This window comes from Pteropus medius, unplaced genomic scaffold (assembly GCF_902729225.1).
Source record: "Pteropus medius unplaced genomic scaffold, Ma_sr-lr_union100, whole genome shotgun sequence".
In the NCBI taxonomy this organism is placed as follows: Eukaryota; Metazoa; Chordata; class Mammalia; order Chiroptera; family Pteropodidae; genus Pteropus; species Pteropus medius.
The window spans coordinates 13,386,527-13,407,497 of NW_024349225.1; the positions used below are offsets into that span (position 1 = coordinate 13,386,527).

The window sequence follows — 20,971 nt, forward strand, 5'->3', positions numbered from 1 at the left end:
GGAATGTTTTCAATTTCTTTATATATATGTACAGCTAAAACCATCCCAATACCAAAACCTTATAGAGAAAGCACAAAAACCAAAAGACTCACCAATTTCCTGAGGAAAATACTAACAAAACAACTTAAAATATTTATTAGAAGACAATGTCAAAATAGGATTTATTCGAGAAAGAAATGTATGCTTCAAACTAGGGTATGTATCACCATTATTCATCAAAGCAGAAGCATCAGAAGAGATACTGAAGAAGCTTTAATGAAATTCAGAACTTATTCTTGATAAAACTTTTAAAAACAGGATTAGAGAATGACTTTTTAACATGTAATATGCATAGTTTAAAATAACTGAACAATCCCATGCCTCATGATGTAACCCTCCAGAAATTCCCATTAAAGTCAGCAAGAGCGAATGGAGACTGTGATCACAAAGATTGTGTAAGACTGTTCAGGAAATGCCAGCAACACAATTAAGTAAGAAAACTATGTAATGGTTTAATAACATTAGCAAGAGAAAGCAAATTTATCAAATGCTATAAAATGATACAATTGTCCACCTGAATAGCTTGAGAAAATCAACAGAAAAAAAGCCTTTAAAATGAATGAGTTCAATAATGTAGCCAATTACAAATTAAATATTAAAGGCGTCGCAGCTTTCCTGTATTTCAAATATCCTCAGAATATATAATGTTAAATAAAATACTCTAATCATAATGGTAATGGAATGTCAAATACCTAAGGATAAAATGAAAAAGAAATAAGTACGGCTTACAGAAAGGCGAACTACAAAGCACTACTGAACGAAATTACAGACTTGCTTTGAAGTAGACACAGCACATACCCAGATGAAAATAGTCGATCTGTTAAAAATGTCAATTAGCCCTAAATTAATCAGCCCTAAATTAAATTAATTAGCCCTAAATTAAAATAATTAGCCCTAAATTAAAATAAATAAATACTTTATTTTTTTTTTCACTTTCCTAAATTAATTTTAGAGCTCAGCTAGAAGAACAAAGGTACAAGAAGAATTTACTTTTCTAAAGGGTATTCTGGCAGATTGTATCAAAAGCACTAAAAAAAAATTGTGTGCTTTGACGTAACAATTCAGCTCTTGGGAATATATTCCTAAAACATAATCAAATAGGAGCACCATGATCCACATATAAGAATATTCACAGCAACATTTTTTTATAATGCAAAAGTGTGGAAAAAACCTAAATAATACAATAATAATTAAATAAATTATAAACATAATTAAATACTATGCAGCTATCAAAATCACGATGTCACAGTGTAAGTATTATGTGAAAAATTAGGCAAAATATTTATAAACTACATATTTGCATAGATATGAGACTAGAAGAATGCATGCAAAATTTTAAGTAGTCATCTTTAAGTGTTGGGCTTTTTAGTGATTTTGTCTTATTTGTCGTTTGGTTGTTGTTTATTTCTTCCCAAATTACATGCATTTCTTGTGTTATAAACAATAAATAAAAGTCAAATAAAGACAATAAAAAGAAATCATTCTATAGCTTTAAGAAATTAAATCCTGCCAGTTTTCTTTTTTTAAAATCACTTGCATCAACCTTTTCTCCACAGACGGACAGGACCACTGAAGCAATTTCCTAACAAGTTACTTTGTGGCCAACACCTCTCGACTCTGCCAAGAAGGCGGATCTCCTGAAATGCAGACATGATCATATTTGTCTCTGAACATTATCCAGTGGTTCCTTACTGCCTACGAGGGAGGTTAAGCACCTTTGCATAGTGACGGTGTGCGCTTCCTCCCATCAACCGCATTAACCTTCCTCTGCCGCCCACTTGTCTATAATGATCATCCCACCAAATTTGCTTAGGATGATCTTTTGCTCATTCTTCAGTTTCAGAGTCACCTCTCACAAAGAGCACTTCCTGGCCTTTAAAGAATATTTCTGTCCTTCGCTTCCCTTTTTCTACTTTCTACTGAGCCCTCACTTTTTTTTTAATAAGCACTTATATATTTCTTTACATAGTTCTTAAAAAAATCTGCCTCCATCACTATAAAGTATCTTCATGCAAGCATGGACTGAATACGTCTTGTTCCTTATTTTAAGGAATTTGTTTAATAAATGAATACATAAATGAACCCTTATTCTGAATGGAACTAGTTTCAGCTCTCTGAATGCATCAAGCTTTTTCGGCCTCTAAGTTTGCATGTTCAGTCTCCTCTCTCTGGAAGTCATCCTCCTTCAGAAAGTCTGGTATCTTGTCACATCTCACGGCTCAGCTCGAGCACTGCTTTCGCTGGGAAGCCTGGTCCAGTTGACCCCTCTCATCTTCGGGTCCTGCAGAACCACAGCTCATCTTCTTATCATCGGATCTATCACATTCTATTGCTTTTATCAGTTCACACATCCGCAAGCTCCTAGAGAGTGGAAGCTCCTGTTGGGCAGGGATTGGTCCTGACCGATTTCTATTCCCCTGGTGTTTAGCACAACACAGAGTTGGCCGTCAGCAATCAATCAGAGCTGGCTGGATGAATGAAAAAATGAGTTTCTCTGAAATGCTTCATAGCATTTGTGACTTAAATCTTCATTTTATTCCAAATGATTCGTATTAAAAATCACGACAGGATTAATTCGTAGTAGGAAGAAAAGAGCTTTCCAGAGAAAACTTTGAAGGACACTCCATCTCTCTGTAATCAATAATATTTGTTAAAATAACACCCACGTCTCTATCGCATGGCCCTTGACAAAAACCAGCAATAACTACAAGAAATGGCAGTCGAAGGAAAGGTTAAATTCATCGACCAACCTTAGCCAAGCACTGACTGTATCACAGCCGCGTGGCCCTTTAAAAGGATTTAAACTGGGCACTGTCCGGAATCCCCAAATCGTTGGTTTATATTTCATTTTAAAGAACTGCGCTAACAATCGGCTCAGCACCTCTGAACTGAAGGCACCCCTGGCCTTGATGGGACCAAGCCTCCGAAAAGCAGCCTTATTCCGGAGGGACTGGACGTCTTTCTCTTTTGGTTTTGGGATCATCGTTGTGCTTTCCACCTCCGGCCCACAGAAGTGATGTTACTTCCTCGGCTTCATACTCACACAGTTATGCAGACAGCCTCTGGTGCACAGACGAGCATAAAGCAGCCATCGTTGCAGGTGCAGAAATGCTTTTATAATGAATTACTGCCTCCTTACTGGGAACCAGGACAGACCTGCTGTGTTTGTCACTCTTTAGTTATTAGGCAATGTCTGCAGGCACCCAAGATTTCTATTCCACATTTATCCTCTTCTGGAGCAGAAAGCAAGTGCTCTAACGGCTGTGTGTATTTGTTTTCTTTGGGGCAGATAGAGGCCAAAGAAACCACAAAACAGTCTAAATCACAGCTCTTCCTTCACTTACATCAGGGCTACAGAAGCAGGTGCACAGTGTTTGTTTCTTCTGGGTGTATAATAAGTTCTCTGAGTTTTTATATTAATAATTTATAAGCAGCCTATCAGTCCTGTCATACGTACAAGTCCGAGTGCTGTCTTAGCTACGCTCTAGCACTGCTTTAAAGGACACACCTGACGGGTGTCCCCGCCCTGTATGCCTGCTTCACATCAGTATCATTATCCCTACTCTCACACTGGAGGATCCACGAAGTGAGGAGTCACTGCTCGATGGAATGCGTTGAACTGAGAGGCTCGTTCTAAACATCTTAAATTCCAAGGAGCCAAAGGGGTCAAACCTTTTGAAGGATGATTTCACTGGATGAAGCATTCTAGGTTCAGAGATGTTCTCTTTCAACACATTAAATACCCGCTTGTGCTCCTTCTTGCTCACGGGGCTTCTGAAGAGGAGTCTGATGCAATTTCTATCCTTGCTTCTCAGTAGGTAAGGTGATTTTTTTCTCTCTGGTGTCTTTCAAGATTTTCTCCTTGTCTTTGATTTCCTACCGTTTGATATTATATGCTTTGATGTAGATTTTTGGTTTTTATCCTGCTTGGCATTCTCTGAGCTTTCTCAATCTGTGTTTGATGTCTATCAACAACTTTCGAAAATTCTCAGTCATTCATGCTTCAGCTGTTTCTTCTGTTCCTTTCTCTTTATTTCCATCCTGGTATTCCCATTATCATATATTATATCTTTTGTAGTCGTCCTGTGGATCTTAGATATTCTGTTGTCTTTCTCGTTCTTTTTTCTTTCTCTTTGCATTTCAGTTTTAGAAGTTTCTATTGACGTTTCTTCAAGCTCGCTGATTCTTTTCTGTGGTTGTGTCGTCTATTAAAGAGCCCATCAAAGGCATTCTGCATTCCTCACACAGTGTTTTTGGTTTCTAGCACTTCCTTTTGATTCTTTCTTAGTACGCCCATCTCCCCGCTGGTATCATCCATCTGCTCTTAACATGTTGTCCACCTTTTCTGCTAAAGCTGTTAGTGTATTAATCACAGTTGTTTAAAATTTTCAATCTAATGATTTCAACATCCTTGCAATATCTGACTCTGATTGTGATGCTTGCTCTCTCTTCCAACTGTGTTGTCTTTTGGTAAGCCTTAAAAATTTTTTTATTGAAAGCTGACATGATGCACTGGGTAAAGGGAACGGAGGCGAGCAGACCTTTTGCGTGAGGTTTTATGTTTATCTTAGTAGGAATTAGGCTGAATTTACTGTTTGCTGTAGCGTAGGTGTCAGAGGCTTAAATTTCCTCTATCGTCCTTGTGTTTGTCTCTCCTGTTGTCTTTGGGTTTCCTTAGAGATTTCTTCTTAAGTAAAGTCTGAGGCATATGGTTCTTTCAGTTGTGTTCCCTGGGGGGCCAGTCTTAGGAGAGCCCTCGTACTTGTGTGGGTTTACCTCCAGGAGACTTGCCAGGTTCTCACAGTGAAGAGATCCTTGTGCTAGAATTAGGTCTCCAACATTCGGAGGTTGTTCAAAGAACACCTGGATTCATTCATTCCAAAAATCCTGATAATGCTGTGGAGAAAAAGCAAAGTCCTTGACCTCGTGAAGCTTACATGGTGGTAGTAGGGTGGAGCATAGAGAAACAGTAAGAAGCAAAGGAATATATGGACAAGATGATTCAAGATGGTGATGTACGTCTGAAGAAAACAAATCAGTTGGTAAGAATCTAGCATTTGATAGGAAGCTTGATGCTAGACCAAAGGATCTAGCTTATCACGATCATGAAAACATGGTACATGGGTCAAATAAGAATCAGGAAATCTACAGAAGGAGGAAAATAACAGAGATGACAAGGGGGAGTGCTGGACAACACTTTCGAGGAGCACAGACTGTCAAAGCATCTAGGTTCAAATGTCATATAAGAAGATCAGATCTGGAGCCAAAGAAAGGAAATGGAGCCAGGGATCAGAAGCAAGTTGTATCTGGGGTTGACACAAAAGCAAAATGAAATTGCTGTACAATTTCTTTGGGGTCATTAACTGTGTACGGTGGATGGCGCTGTCTTGAAGAAAAGAGGTGGGTGTGGCGTGACATTACGTACAGCAAACTACATAGAAAGAACGAAAGAAAGAGGCATAGTAGAGAAGAGTTATTTGCAAGACATATAATTGTCAAAGAATTGGTAATCAGAATAAGAACTCCTACAAATTAATTTCAGAAATCAGCCCAATGGAAAAATGGGCAAGAGATATAAATAGGAAAATCACAGAAAAGAAAATCAATCTCACTATAATCACAGAAATATAAAATAAAACACCAAAATAAAATATAAAATAAAAATGAAAAGTAATAAAGTGAACTATTATTAAATATACACACACAAGTAGACCAATTTTAGTGGTTATAATGATTAAACTAGACACATATACCAATTTGGATAAATGCTAAAAACAATGCGGAAGGGTAAAAACCAGTAGAAAAGAATGCGAACAACATTATACCATTTGGGTAAATTTGAAAATGTGCAAACGATAACACATAATGATTTCTGATACATCTCTACATAATAAAGTATGAAAACAACAGCAAAAGATACGCACCAATTTCAGGCTACTGCTAGGAGAAAGGACAGGAAGTTGAAATCTGGGGATGAGGGGGTGAAAAGGGGTGTCCACTGCAGGCTTCAAATGCGTCTACTTCTTTCTTATAAAATATTAGACCTAAAGCAAACATGACAAGATGCCAAGATTTGCGAAACATAACTGGTGATAGTATACCATTTTCTATGTACTGTTTGAAATATTTAATAATCAATTTTTTTCGATATTAGAAAGAAACAAACTATATGAAAATTAACATTTAATTTCTCTTTGTGGGACAGTTGGGGAAAGCCACTTGTTCGGATCTGGCTGAGGGAGATGCGTCTGTCCTTGTCCAGTTTGGATCATATCCTCTGTTAGCAGACTTTTTCTTTATCAATGAAGGTTTTGTCCTGTACCTTAGGATTTACATGTTTACTTCCACACATCATAATTTTAATATTAATTACAGAAAATTCTCCATTTCTTCATTTTAAATATTTCAAAATTCATAGAGGAAGTACAGGGTTTTTTTGTTTTGTTTTGTTTTTTTTAATCAACTATAATAAGATTTACTTATCTGGCAACACATACTTGTTGAAAAATACTGACTATAAATGTTTCTCTCATTTGACTTTTCAGTTCTACTCTCTTCTATGTTGTGGTGAGGACGGAGTTTTTCAAAGATTCTTAACGTTTTGGTGGGAATAGAACATTTATCAGCTTGGGTAAGCTGAAAAAAGGCTCATTCATTGTTCAGAAATTATGGACTTCATATTTCATTTCTAAAATTCTTTGAACATCTAGTTCCTACAGCTAAGCAACATCCTAGGACAGAAGTGCTGGTTCATCCCATAGCCATGTGGACTATACAAGAACACACAAGGACACAGGCCAGTAGCCCCCGGGAGAGTCTCACGAAAGAGAGATCCCCTAAGAATGAGTTAATATACAACTTCACAAAGGGTAGGTTGTTAGCTAAGAGTAGAGTTCGCAGCAATTTAAGTGCCAAATCAAATGTCCCAGTATTAAAGAACAGTCCATTCTTTCCCTGTCTTACTCCTAACGCTCACGATAGTAATAATTCTGGAAATTGCTTTCAAAAAGGTATTATTGCTCAAGATATTACTGCCACGGTTTACTTTCTTCTTCTTGGTGACATCACATCCACATCAGGCATTCATGTTTCTGAATAAGCTCGCGGCTTTGGCTGGGGCAACCTGAGCCTTGCTTTCTGCCAGGCACGGTGGGACGTACAGCTCAGAATGGTTTCCAGATAGATCAGTTCCCTTCCTGTCCTGTCCAGGGCACTGCATTGCCACATGACCTTTGCCAAGTCACTTCTTTCTGCTTTCCCATAACGTAAGGTTGTAATTATGATGATCTCCCTCATAGAAAAGCGATGAGAAGCTATTCATAGCAAAGACTGAAAACAGCAAACATGATGGGAGAGGCAGATATTAAATGTAGGAAAATGTTCTAAATTGAATATTCATCTCCTCCCTGGGTCAATGTGTCCTTGACATTTATTTGTAAGGACAACAGTAGCAAGAATGCCTCCTTAGTCCCTTCTGTTAATGCGATCCACTAACTGTGTATTTTTCAACCCAAATATGACCTCGATTTTCAGACAAATAATTTGTGTGTGTGTGTGTGCAAGATATCTTTTCATTGTCCTCTCATCAACCACGTGGGCTTTCTTTTTTCTTTCCCAAGAAAACTGAGGTCATTGAGTTGGTTTTAAATTGGCGACTTGATGGTGTTCGGTGCCAGACACATGACACGTCTTAGTAGCTGTCTGGACCCGGGTCTGGGATCATATTCCCCTCCATCCCCAATATATGTTCCAAACACTTGTGAGCACACTGGAGGGCAGGAGGCTTAAAGAGGTGAGATCAGGCCAGGCTGGCATCCACTCTGTAGGGTTCGGGGGCCAGAGTCATACTTCAAAGTGGTGCGGGGCAGTGATTGACAAGGCAACCAGGGCTGCTCCTGGTAGGTGGAAGGGCAACGGGAGAAAAATCAGCTGCCTTGGTACGTTCTTTCAAGTTTCTGTTTATCTTCCATCTGTAGACTCTTTAAGCTGCCTTCATATTTGGATGTGGACAGTGAAGTATTGCTGACCAGTGCCAGAGTCACAGGAATATCCTGCCGTGCTTTTGATCTTCCCATATGACTGGATTTCCTGGATTATCACGTTACTGTGTGTGCACACATGTGCACACGTGAATCTTCTGGCACATCTCCCAGAAGCGTTAGTCCTGGGACAAAGGGTCCATTGGTGCTTTCAAAATGCAATATTGATCACTTTGGCTTTTTTTGGCTCAGAGCCAGACACTTTGTCTTTCATCGCACAAGATGGCCGCCGACGCCACAGGCCTGTGTCATGGTGACAGGCCTCGGCAGCGCTTCCTGAAAAGTGGAGTCAATTTTTAGGAGCTGCAAAAAAAGTTATTTTGAGATGGAACTTTGTGTTTTGCCAACTCTGGCAGTGCTTGGAATTTGGCTCTCGTCTTTTAACCCTGACAGTCTGTGGGACATTCTATATTCAGTTACATTATACTTTCCAGTATTCGGCAGAGCAGGGAAGTCAGCGAGGCAGAATAAGTCACTGAGTTTTTTTTCCCCTATGGTTTTGCACAGTTTGCTGTCTACTACCAGGCTTAGGCAAATCCGTAATTTGGGCTTCAAACTTAATGACAGTTCAAAGGTCAAATTCACCAGGATAAGGGGAAAGAAATCTCTTCCTAAATTTACCTTTTATGTGTAGGATTAGGAAAATTACAAAATCAAATAATTCAGAAAAGACTTTGATGCTAATGTTTGATCTTTAAAATGATACAAATCGTCAGTGACTAGAATAGAATAACACAAGAATAGAATTAAAAATTGTGGTTATCTTTAGGCTTTCTTTAAATCAAGAACATGGCTACAAATTACAGACCCATTTTAAGCTTCTAGATTACTTAGAGAAAAATATACCAGAACCTTATTTTCTCCTTTTTTTTCCAAACTACTGTGTCTAAGATTTGACCGAAGCAGGAGATGAGATCAAGAGTTTTCTTATTTCTGAATCTCCATTCTTCTTTTCAGCCTGTCTTCTATGCACCAAAAATGTGTTGACTGGCCTTTTTTCACTACTCACAAGGTGTATTTGCACAGTCGTAAAACACCTGAGCATGAATTTATTTCATGTATAAACCTTTCCTGTCTTCCAGAGATATCATTTTTTGAAAAGAGAGTATAAGGAAGGAACGCTCATAGCAGACTTTCAGACATCATGGCATCCATGAGAGGGAATGGCTGAGAAGAGAACTTTCAGTCCCATCGTGATTTTCATTCCAAGGGTGAGACCCTGTCTCTTACTACTGTGATGTGTGCTGCTTAGTTCGGAGGTGAATCAGCTGTTTTCATTAGCCTTTACTTTACTCCACTCCTGAGGGATGCCACAGAGCAGGTCTTTAATCCAGGCCAAGTGGAACTTAATCTGAATTCCAGTCATTCCACCAGTAATGGAAAGAGCACATGCTTCAGAATCAGGCAGGGGTCAGCTTCCTCGTCCTGTCACTTACCAGCTGTGTGATCTTGGGGGAGGTATTTAACCTCTTCAAACCCTCAGTTGCTCATGTGTAGAGTAAGGATAATAGTCCTTAGTTAATGGGGCTATTAAGAGGCTAAGTGACATAATGGATGTGAAAGGCCTAGCACAGTATTTGACACAGCTGATTCTGTAATAAAGTAAAGAACTGTGTAGTCTTTAATGTCCATAGTCTATCAAACTCCATGGAGCTCACTTCTTAATGACAATTCACGTAATCTAAAAACTCAGCTGTGATCATTTTAAAAAAATTATTTTCCATGGTTATGCTATTGCCAGTGTCAAATTTAAACTTGTGATGACAGCACAGCTGTGAACTCTTTGGGTGTCACATCCCCTTGGAAGTAGGGCGATGTGACAGTCCTGGAGCAAATTGCCATGTTTGGCATTCCTTGGGCACACTTAGATTCTCGAACTCCCAGACAGAAGGGCTGATTGAATCTCTTTCGTTAACTCTGAGTAGCACACCTCGAATACTTTCTTTGAAAGGAGACATATTATAAATACTCTGTATTTCTATCATGGATAACTGGGTCCTCTTTGAGGTTAATAATAGTCTGTTTTGAAACTCATGATTCAAACTCTGAGAAACTTAATAACAAAGAAATTTAAAATTAGAGAGTAAAATGAGATGCGTTCAATGATAAGCCTAGGAACTGTCTATTGATTCAATAGAATGCTGCTTTTTTTTTTTCACGATAATAATAGCAGCCTTGAAAGTCTAGATATTAATATTTTGACCTGGGAAATCACTCTCTCCATGCCCTTGAGGGGACATGGCGTTTTGCCACAGCTGTGACGCAGCGTGCCTGGTACCGTCTATCAATCCCACACATCTTGAGGCTGTCTATGAGTACCACATGTGAGTCATAGTTAGGAGTAGGGCTCAGGTTAATACAGGAAGCGACAATGTGAACAGAGCATTGGAGCCCAATCAAGGATTAAGTGGGTTCGCAATTCAAAACCTGGGTTTTTGGCCTTTCTCCCTCAAATTTTGAAATCATGTTGAGGTCTCATCTCAGACAATCATTTCTTCTCCATGTTTGTAAAATATAGGACAATGATTTCATTGTTTCCCTTTCCCTACAAAAGTCTCTTCGAGAAGCATGGCAAATAGAAAAGAATGAAAACCCATTGTCTCCGAGTTTATCCTCGGACTCTACCTTACATTCAGGAAGTTCTTAGACTATAAAATCTTCAAAATCACATGGTTCAGACAAAACTTCATCTTTCTCATTAAGCATTATTCATTTTCCAGCTAACTCTTTGCTACAGAGAAGTTGAACAGTGGAGATATTCCGGTCTTGTAGAAAACTCAGGATTGGACATTCTACCCCTACTAAAAGCAACTTCAGGGAATTTTTTAAATGACATCCTGCCTCATCTCTCTCACGTTTCAATGCCACTTGAACAGCTTCCTTTACTGCATTACTGTCTATATTCACAAAAGCCAGACCAACGATCCTTTAGTCTCTGACAGTGGTACCAAGGGTTGCCTTTCTTCATTCCATAAATATATAGTGAATGTCCTGTGTATATCTTATGCTCTACCTGGAACCTTGGGAACACACAACTAAGTAGAGAACACGGCTCTGTCTCTGAGAGGCTCGCCTAAAAAGAAAGCACAATTGTTCCCTTCCAGGACGCAGAACTAAAGTTAGCGATGACTATCCTTCATCTAGAGTACCATTTACTCCAGAGGTCCTAATCTGGAGTATTATATACTAAAAAGTTTTTTAACAAGTCATCAATATTTTGAAATGGGAAGATACTACATAAAATTCTGGATTCATGACTTCTTTTTAAAAATGAAGAGATGTGGCAACACAGGTTCTTCTTTCCCACTAAGCAATAATTGGATAGGTTTTCATTTCGTCTCAACAGGAGTGAGCATCTTGTTTGCAAAGGCTGCTTCACCTTTCACAGTTCAAGAGCCTATGGGCACTTGAGGTATTCCAATAACTAGACAATGAGCTTATCATGAAAAATAATTGGTTGAGGAGAGCCCAACAGTCCATGAGAAGAATGCAAAAATAGATAACGATCAGGAATTTTAAAAGATTTATAAAAGATGAAAAGTATTATAAAAGAGTAGTTCGTACGACTTTTAACAACAAATCTGGAGAAGCTGAAAAAGAATAATTTCCTAGCAAAATAAAATTACCTAAGATGAAACAGGGAAAATGCAATGGATCATTTACCACAGAAGAGATTCTCAAATGATTCGATTTACCATTAAAAACAGTACCAGGAACAGATGGATTCATAACCAATTTTATCTGATAATACAAAAATAGATAATTCCAATGTTGGTTTTACTATTCCAGGCCATAGAAAAAGAAAAAAAATTTCTCCAACCTATTTTTCAAAGCCTGCATGGCTTTTATATTAAAATCTAACAATAATAATGCAAAAGAGAAAAAGTAAAAGCCTATATCGCCTAGAGATAATGATGCAAAAAAAAAATCCTTATAAAATACAAGCAAATAGAACATGTGTTATATAAACAGAATAAACAATTATTTTTTTATAGGTACAGTTCATTGCAGGGATAAAGGGATATTTCATTAATTATCACGATAATCCATCATCAAAATTCTGAAGGTAAAAACCAACATAATTCTATCACTAGATGCTAAAATATCATTTAATAAATTCAGCAGTAACTCCTAACTTTTGAAAAGTTTATTTATCTAAAACCAAGAGCTAAGGTTATCCTAAATGGTGAAACACTAAAGCAATTTCAATAAAAACCAAGAACAACACAGGGATCGGTACGGACCCGGTCATTATCGAACACTGTTGTAGAGGTAGGCTCTAGCAAGTAAATCACACAGAAGAAACTATTAAATACTTGGAGATAAATTTTTTAAGGAACAGAACCTATATGAAGAAATCATAAAATCGATTGAAAGATATAAAATTAAGTCTTCACAAATAAAGTCTTTTCACGTTCTTTGATAATAAGATCCGATACGATAAAAATGTCAATTTGCCCCAAATTTTTGTTTAAATTTGATGTAATCTCAGTTTTAATCCTCATAGAGGTCTGGGGGAAATGAATAAAAAGACGTCAAAGTTTACAAAGAAGCAAATATTTCTGAGAACAGCCAAACAAATTTCGATAAAGTGAATAGGGATTTGCCTTACTAGCAGAAGACAGCAGTAAATAGTTGAAACTGAATGAATATGGTTATAGGCATAGGAAGAAACAAATAGATCGGTAGAAAAGAATTGAGAATCCCAGAAAACACATGATTTTAGATGTGAAAAGAGGAGAAATCATAGATTATTTAATAAAAAATGCTGACACAGAAAGCTACCCATCTGAAAAAAAATGAAACTGAACTCTAAACAAGAGTTAATTCCATATGCATTAAACCTTAAACAAGTAAAGAAATATTTATGGCAAGAAAATCTAGCATACAACAAGTACAATCCAGAGGCGAGAGAGATTCAGTACCATACAAAGTTTTGACACTACAAAAATTCAACATTTTGAATGTAAAAAATACATATAACATTAAATATTTTATATTTAAATATATCCAATACAGTTAGAAAATTGACTTGGGAAAAATATTTGTACTTCAGAAGATCATCAGATGTTTACTATGATAATAAAAAGCTCGTACTATCTGACAAAAGTGGGATGTGAATTCCAGCAGCAAAGGGATCCAAGAGGCAACCAAACAGTCATGCAACATATGAAAATATTCTTACTTTACTTTGCATTTTCCTAATTTTCTTTACTCCCCATTAAATTGACAAAATTAAAAAGTGTTGAAATATCTGTCTTTATCAGATTCGTGGAGACGTGGGTTCTTATATATTGCCGGTGAAAATACGAATGGTTTCCGCCTTTACGGAAACCAATCTGGCAAATATGAAAATTAACAAAACATGTGCACTTTAACCCAGTAAATTCTACTCCTGGGTCTCTATCCCACAGTGGGAAAAAGCCATCGATTTTGAAAAATGGATTTTATATGATTGGATATACACACACAGTTGATAGACTGACAAAGATAGAGTAAATATATCTCAGTATAAAAATAGCAAATGATAGTACAAATTACACTGTGGAATATTATGAAGCCATTTAACAGAATAAATTAGAGGTCTGGCAGTTAATTTGGAGAAATTTCCAGTAGACGTTTTTGAAAAAAAGAGAAAAGTAAATATGATTCCATTTTTATAAAACGATGATAAGATGATATACATATACGGGTACCTATGAATACATGCATTTATACACAGAAAGATGTGGCTGTAGAGAAAACACGAATAGCACTATGTGAAGTTATCAGCGTGGTGTGGCAGAGTCAATCATTGTGTCTCCCTTGTTTCTCCCAGTTTTTTCCTTGTGTCTCTCTCATTTCCCAACTATCTTTGCAGTTAGGTTGGGGCCATGTGACAAATTCTGGCCAATGAACTGTGAGTGAAATGAGGTCGTTAAGGAATGATGCGCTTTCTGCATTTCTTTATGCCCTGCCTTGGAACACTTGGAAGCCACACGTTCCAGATGGCATAGCTACAATTTTGAGGAAGACTGGCCAATACACATCAAACTTTGCATGAGGAAAATTAAACTTATTTTCCAAAGTCTTTGTGATTTTGGCATTTTTCTCTTATGGCAGCTACATTGATTATCCTAATCCAGAGATTAATATTTTGAAATAAGTTATTGCTGAAATTAAAAAATGTAAATGTATGCCTTGTGAAGCAGCCAATGAGAAAACTGACATCAAAGGAAAGAAGCGTGAAAATTAATGTTACTCAGTGGCCAAGAAAAGGAGAAAAGAGAAAAAGGTCGAACCTTCACTTGTGGTGACTTGGTCTTTAGGCCAGACTACATGCAGAGCAGAAGAGATTAGAAAAGACGACAATTAGAAGCAAATATTGGCTGTTGCTGATTGCTTTTGTCAAAATATTACAAGGAAGTAATAAACTCATTAATGGCCAATTTGCAAGCAGAAATTAGAAGGATTACAGAAAGAGGAGAAAGGTCATACCGGGTTGGGAAAACTGATTATTATCAACCTCTAAGGGTGAGAGAGTAACAACAATAAAAAAAATGTAAGGGTGAATGTCCCATTAAACCTCCCTGTTGGAAAAGTGATCACATTCTGGTTTCTCACCTTCAAGCCTGAAAGCCTCCAGGTGGCTGCTATTAAGTTGAGAAAGACAAGTGTACAGATAAGAAAGCAAAGATATAAAGCAGATCTGAACACTAGGCTTCAAAATGATTTAGGGTGTGGTTACTGGCACATGGCACCAAGCAAGTAGATGAGAAGCTACATTTTTTCAGTGTTAAACCAACCAAGATTTTAAGCAACGACATTGCCAAACAAACTTAGAGCTTGGACCTCGGTAAAATTTTGTTCAAGACATGGAAATGTCTACATCCCATCAAAATGGATTACCACCCCACAAAAAAGCAACCAAGAAACCATAGAAAATATATTAAAAATTGTTTTTGACATCAGGCATGAGGCAATGAAGGAAAATGACCCTTGAGAGATGGGAGACAAACAAGGTAAACCTTATAACTGATCCAGCTTACAGCCAAGAGAAAGTCTTCAGTCAGGACACAGAAGGGGGAATTCAAGAGCGTGGCAATCTCCCTGAGTTGAGGGGACAGACCTAGGATCCAGGGGAGTAAGACATAGCTAAATTTTTCAGGGAGAATACCAGAGAGAAGAAAGCTATACAGAGGGAAAATTCTATATTCAGCTAAATACTGATCAGCACATTCATGTAATGAAATACTCAAGACTGAGGGGAAAAACACCTGAAAGGATTAGCAGGAACAATCCCACCAGCCAGAGTGGAAAACCTCAGAAAGCATTGAGCTTCGATTACAGTATTCCGAAGGATTTTGTCTCAAGGTAAGAAAATATTCACCCCCCCGAATCAACGCTGCTATGTTCTAGTGCAATGAAGCTTAAAAGCAAGATCTAAAGGGTCAAATTGTTTCCAAATATTTTAACAATGTCCCAGAATAAAGCTCAAGAATATTTACAGGAATACCAAAACCAAGCAACAAACAAGCAAACAAAAACTCCCTAGCCACCAACGAAGAATTCACAATGTCTGGCATCCAATCAAAAATGATCAAGCATGCAACCAATGTGATCGATAATACGGAAAAAAATCAATTAATCAAAACCAAACCGTATGTGACACAGATGATAGAATAATAGGCAAGGAGGTTAAAACAATTGCAACACTTATATGATCAAGAAGCTATCGGAAAGATTGAATGTATTAAGTAGAGACATGGAAGTTATAAAAGAAATCAAAATGAACTTCTAAAAATGAAAACTACAATGTCAAAAATAAAAAAAAAATACACTGGACAAGATTAATGGCAGATTAGATATCGCAGAAGAAAAGATAAGTGAACTTGAAGAACACAGCAATAGAAATTAGCCAAAAGGAATCGCAGAGAGAAATAAAAGGTACTGGGGAAAAAAACAGAGCTTCAATGAGCTGTGGTATGACTATACACATAATTCCAGTCCCCCAAAAAGAGGAGGGGAGAAACAAAAAAATTTGGAGGAAATAATGCTGAAATAATGGTCAAAACAATTTTATATTTGATGAAAATTATAAACTCATAGCTCTAAGAGCTCAAAGATTCCAAAATACCACCAAAAAAAAATATGAAGATAATGGCACCAAGGAACATTTTAATCAAATTTCTTAAAAACAATAATAAACACAAAATTCTTATAAGCACCCCCCAAACACATTAACAGAGAAACAAACATAAGAATGATAGCAGATTTTTCATCAGAAAAAAATATATAACTACATTAAATGTGAATGATCTAAATCCAATCAAAAGGCAGAAACTGTCATATTGGATAAAAAGTAGTATTTGTTATCTAAAAGCGATATGCCTTAGACTCAAATAATAGGTTGAAATTAAAGGCTGGAAAAAATATCATGCTAATAGTAATTATAAGAGGGGAGTGGTTATATTCATAGGAGACAAATTAGACTTTAAGGCAAGAAGTATTATTAGAGATTAAAAAAAAAGACAAATTAATGTTATTTTAAAATAGTGTGAGTGTAGAAATACTACAGAGAAAAATCCCAAACATTTCTAAACAACATAATGGCTTGCCACTGTGTATGTAAATATATTATTGTTAATTATACTGTGCATCTTGTATTGTATAATAAACACCCCATAGCAATACTACTGAAACTTTGGACAATTGAAGGGGAGAAATTCCTAAAACAATACTCCTATTAAAGTAACTGAAAGTTTCTATGCATTCTTTCCTAATCTTTATTCATCTGGACATTTCACTTAGAATAATAATAGCATAAAGACATTGTTATGATTTATTAACTTTATATTATCACTTTTAGTAGTTGTAATAATATTTCACAGTGTGTATGTCAACATTTAATTATTCATTTTCCCAATTTTGGATAGTTTCAATGTTTTCAAACTTTTGCTATTGTGAATATCTTCCTGCTTATAACTTTTCCGTCATAAATATTATTTTTCTAGGCTAGATTCCAAGAACTGTGTTTATTGGGTTATTTCATATCTTAACTTTCTAGACTCTGTCACTCTATCATTTTCTCAACCCACCATTGTTTTTTTTTTTTTGAATCAAATACATGAAGGCCGTCAACTGCATTTGGCCTATCCACCCTCTATTTCCCTGTTTCATCCTTCTCCCTGGAAAGAAAAAAACCCCAACCTATCTAGTTGAGTTGGAACATCTAACACCCACTTTCCTATCTTAGAATCTCTGTCTAAAGGCATGGAACAAGCCTTTTCAAAAACAATTAAACTCTCCACTATTTAAAGAAAAATGTATCACTTCCTTTAAGAAGATGTACTATATGTAATCTTCAAAATATATAAAATGTAAAAGAAGTTTAGATTCCACCAAGAAACAGAGGAGTGAGAAATTGATTTATCAAGTAGAGAATAAGCTACTTTATCCAAGATAATTCCCTATGAAGTCTCTCTGAGTGAATTAAATTAGATCGGGAGTGAAATAAATAAAGTGTAACTCACCAGTTCACTCTAGCTATTGACAAACACACCAGCTTCCACTAACAGCATCTTCGAGGGAATGATTGACTTCTGCTTAGTGGCTACATGGAAAGGAAAAACAGGCAAAAGGGACCATTTTTGTCTACAGTAGAGTTGAATTCATGGTTATTTTGTATTTCTTTGTTTGAATAGAAGGAAGAATAATGCAGCAAGTTTTCCAAGAGTTTAAAAAACACAGAAACATAGGAAATGATTCCAAGAGAAACAAATCACTTTTTTGTCATCAGATGCTGATTAAATAGTCATCAATGATTCGCTTGGGCCCTTGACTTTACCTTATTAAGGAGTCTAGCTGGTGTGAGAACGACCGAAGCTTTAGATCATGGCGGTGCTGAGAAGACCGCCTAGTTCCTTGGGAGCCTGTTATTTGGGGATTAGGAATACCCAGGACTAGGACTCCCAGCAAAGAGTCTGGACCCGAGCCAGCTTCAGCGTCACTGAAATGGGGACCTGCCAGGGGAAGCTGGGAAAGCTGTGTTCTTCTCTCTACTGTGGTTGGCCGGTCAGCTGCCAGGGGCTAACTCTGTGCTTCAGATCTTCATCCTGTTGCCCATGAGGCAATGGGCAGCATCTTATAGAACTGAACAGATGGGCATCTCTTGGCCAATCTCCAGACTACAATCTCCTCCTCTGGCTCAAGGATCGGAACTGACCCTGCTGATTTATTTTCGGACTTTGCCAGTGGAAATGGAATTTAAGGGTTTTTATTTCCAAGTGCTAAGGCTGGATTTGATGCACACGCACACATTCAGTTTTAGAACCAGGGAAAGCTCAGGACTTGGTAATTTTCGACTTCCTATAGCACCATTTTCCCTTCAAACGCTGACTTCTCTGGCCTCTCCTACAAGCGCTGCCATGCCACATCCCGGCCACAGAAGTGCCATCCACGGAGACTTGCGAGTATTATAGATTTCGTCTCCCTTTGGCACCTGACAGCCAGGAAAACAAACAGCTACACCAAGCCTAACCGGAAGTCGGTTCCTACCGAGCCGTGTACAGATAATATTTTTTACCCAGATGTAGTAAGTACGTAAATTCGCAAAGGCTTCTAGCCACCTCGTGTTGCTTCTAAAAGCCTAATAAATGTTTTCCTGGGATTCGCTTGAGAAACGTCGTTTTCAGAGACGCCTTATGTTAACCTGTGTTGGTTGCCTCGCTTTCACCGTGCAAGCGATTTCAATGTTGTTGGCATCGTTTTAGAAAAAGAACAGAACGCAACACCAAAGAGTTTAATGTTTTCCCTCGCTTTCCTTCTGTTTCTACTTCTCCACGTCCCATCTACACTAGTACTAAATTGATTTCCTCCAGAACCCTCGGGAGCGTCTGTCTTCATTTTAAGCCGTTCCCTCCCCTCTGCCCAGCGCTCCCTGGTATGGACAAAGGCCACGTTCAAGCCCTCTGTCCGGCCTCGTTGCCTTGTCTGTATTTTCCCTGCCTGAGTTTGGGTTTACTGTGGGGCTTTCTAAGGAGGACGCAGGAGTCCGGATAAGCCAGCAGTTTAAGCAGGTTTTATGACCAGCCAGGGTAATAAAATGCATCGGGGTCACCCAGGAAACGTTAATCAGCACCAGGGGTCACCGGATAGCTCTTCAGGACAGGAGAGGCAGAATGAGGACCAGAGAGTCACAGGGGAGGAGGAGGAGGAGTTGGGGGAGGGGCCCGGGGATGGAAAGTTCTCAAGTTATCAGAAATAACTTTTTAAAAAAATCAATGTGTTTTGCAATCAGAAATGGTAAAAGGAGCCATAATTGCCCAGCGGAAACTAGAGATCTGCTGCAAATTTAGATGAGAATTTTACCCAAAGACTCATTTTTTTCCCCCTTGTGCAGTTTTGCATGAAAGTTTGGCCTTATGATTGGTCTCAGGATGGATATCAGATATCTCACCCTGAAGGGAGAAACATTCCCACCAAATCCTTCTCCCCCGAAAGAAAAAAAAAAAAAAATTCTGCATGCAATAATCAGAGCCCAGGCAGACAAATTGGCACCGTGTTTTTGTTTTTTTTTTCTCTCTCTCTCTCTCTCCAGCCTCTCTTTTATTTTCTGCTAGAAATAGGACTGCAGACTTGAGTCACAATTCACAAATATTTGGTAGTATTATGTTGCAAGAAACTGGGGAGGGGGACCCAGAAGAAGGTAATTCTTAATAGCTTTGCCTTGACTCACGCAAACAAACTTTATGTGTCTCAATAAATCTCCTGTTTTGTGAGTGGCCATTAAAATAACAGATCATTTGATTAAAATTTTGTTTTCTTTTCACAACAGTCATTTGGAGTTTTGGGGGACCTCCAAATGTGGCCTTGGCCATGATGTCATTAGCATTTCATTAATGCATTCAAAAGGTTAAAAGCTCTTACTTTTTATAGGGCTTTTAAAAGCAAACATTTGATTGTCTCCTGCATAAACTGACTCTGAACCCATTAAAATGTGACAACAACTTCAAAACTGACCCTGTTTAAGGGTAAAAAATTGATCAAGGATTTGCCACATTTTTAATTGCTTTGAATGATATGGAAACTGAACGGAGGCCAATATTTGGGAATGGAAAGAATTAAATCCAGTCCAACACCTTTCAATATAATAATGATATTTTTTCAATTAGGGTTTTTCCCTAGTAGAGTTGAATGATTCTTTATGGCACAAAAATAGTTTATAGTTTGCAAAGTTTATTTTTTCCTCTCTAGTCCAGTCACAATGCGGTCACTTTGTCATTAAAAATAAGATGGAAATTAAAAAGTATGTTTCAGGTGTCCTAGCCTGCAAAAAAATGCTTAGGGGGGCAACTGTAAATTTTGCCTTTGTTGTTTATTTAGTTGGAAAAGTATGTGAGGCTCTGTAGATTTGAAATGGTGTTATCAAACTTTTAGACTCTTGCTTTTAGGCATTTAGGGGAGTTATGTAATAAACTCACAATAAAATAATAAAACCAGTGGTACTGTTTCTACATAGCCATTTATTCTTATTTTCTATTTTGTCTCATTCTCATCACCTATTTTTAGGTTGGAGTACCCCATTCCACTGAATAATATTTTGTATACAAAGTGAAAATCCCCCCTCCCCAACTTCTAGTCTAAATAAAAATGAACACACTCCATTCTAATTTTTTTCTATTCTTACTTCACTGATCATGAAGACTTTTCTACTTACTTTGTTGTTTTATTCACTTTTTTTAGTAACTGATAACATTTCTCACTCTAGTACATTTGTTTTTCTCAGAGCATATTAGGTCTTTATTTTTTTACCCCTCATAAATGAACTACCGAAAAACTATCTTCCTGAGCCTTCCTTTTTTTAATTGCTTCTGTGTTCTGAGGCATTGTGGGGGCTACATAATGAGCAGGAG

The 20,971-nt window shown here is 37.5% G+C and overlaps 1 long non-coding RNA gene across 1 annotated transcript; it reads right to left on the bottom strand.

Annotated features, from left to right (window-relative positions):
* Positions 1-471: 471 nt before the first annotated feature.
* LOC120617746 (uncharacterized) lies at positions 472-19,547 on the bottom strand. Its single transcript, XR_005657030.1, has 3 exons — positions 17,591-19,547; positions 5,964-6,083; positions 472-4,935 (listed from the first exon to the last, which is right to left on the bottom strand). It is a non-coding gene; the product is annotated as an uncharacterized LOC120617746 (long non-coding RNA).
* Between the last annotated feature and the right edge of the window lie 1,424 nt (positions 19,548-20,971).